The following is a 254-nucleotide window of genomic DNA, read 5'->3' on the forward strand; positions in this document are numbered from 1 at the left end:
GTCCAAACCAGAGGACAATGCAGGAAACAGGGTTTAAATACTGTGAGACAATAGGCCAGTAGGATGATCACATGATTAACCAAAGAAGAAAAAGGTGTGTCAAAACAAGAAACTCAATGGCAGCTCCCAGTGGCCAGCAACAGTCCCATTGGTGACACCTGCACTTCACCTCTCACCTTTTTCAAATCCATTGCTAATGAGCACAACACAGCAACCTGCCCAGTAAGCACAGAAACACTATAACTGTCAAAGAA

Source organism: Trachurus japonicus, chromosome 14, assembly GCF_045865225.1.
Source record: "Trachurus japonicus isolate A0001 chromosome 14, Traja_1.0".
NCBI classification, from domain to species: domain Eukaryota; kingdom Metazoa; phylum Chordata; class Actinopteri; order Carangiformes; family Carangidae; genus Trachurus; species Trachurus japonicus.